Source organism: Brassica oleracea, chromosome C2 (assembly GCF_000695525.1).
Source record: "Brassica oleracea var. oleracea cultivar TO1000 chromosome C2, BOL, whole genome shotgun sequence".
NCBI lineage: Eukaryota > Viridiplantae > Streptophyta > Magnoliopsida > Brassicales > Brassicaceae > Brassica > Brassica oleracea.
In genome coordinates this window covers 39,958,565-39,959,256 of record NC_027749.1, presented here as the reverse complement: position 1 = coordinate 39,959,256, position 692 = coordinate 39,958,565, and the positions used below count along the sequence as shown (strand labels likewise).

General features: G+C 44.2%; 1 pseudogene; it reads left to right on the top strand.

Moving 5' to 3' along the window:
- The window catches only part of LOC106327431, a 67,995-nt pseudogene that overhangs the window by 22,151 nt on the left and 45,152 nt on the right, over positions 1-692 (top strand).

Sequence of the window (692 nt, the reverse complement as noted above, 5' to 3'; positions counted from 1 at the left end):
GATCAAAGAGATCGCTAAATCCCTAGATCTAGCCGCTTAGTATGTAAAATCCTAAAAGTCCTCTTTCTTGTTGCTTCCTCTCCCCCTTTTATAGGTCTTCTGTCCTTGATGCCCTAATTTCGTACATCTTTGGGCCTTGATGTGAGAGGCCGAGTATGCGGGCCTGGACAAAATTCCCTCCAAGCCGGGTACTTTCGGCCGGCTTACTCGACCGGCTAAAAGTACTCTAAGGTCGAGCTGACGTGTTTAGCCCCCGAGCCGACCAAACTAATCCAACTTGCTGGATTAGGGCATGTTATTCGATGAGCCTTGTGGAGTGATGTAATTCATCCCCTACACTATTTTGTGCATAACTTTTGTCCCAAGTGCGATGATCGCTCAAGTTAACACTTTGTTTGTCAAACAAGGAACCACTCTAAACGTAAGGATTGTCGGAAATTTTAGCATCCCACCGCGAGTCTCTCCGCCTTTGGGACAGTCTCATTCCTCGTGTCCATTTTCATATATGATCGAGTCTTTGTCAAGATAACCCATAAATTAACCGGGAATCCAAGGGGCATTACTTTGATTCAACGGATAGGAATTGGTCTTATCTTCTACATCATCGTCATGACCGTCGCATCTTTCACCGAAAGGTATTAAGATTTAGGGAAAATTGCCAAATATGACTCACAACTTGATTTCAAACAGAA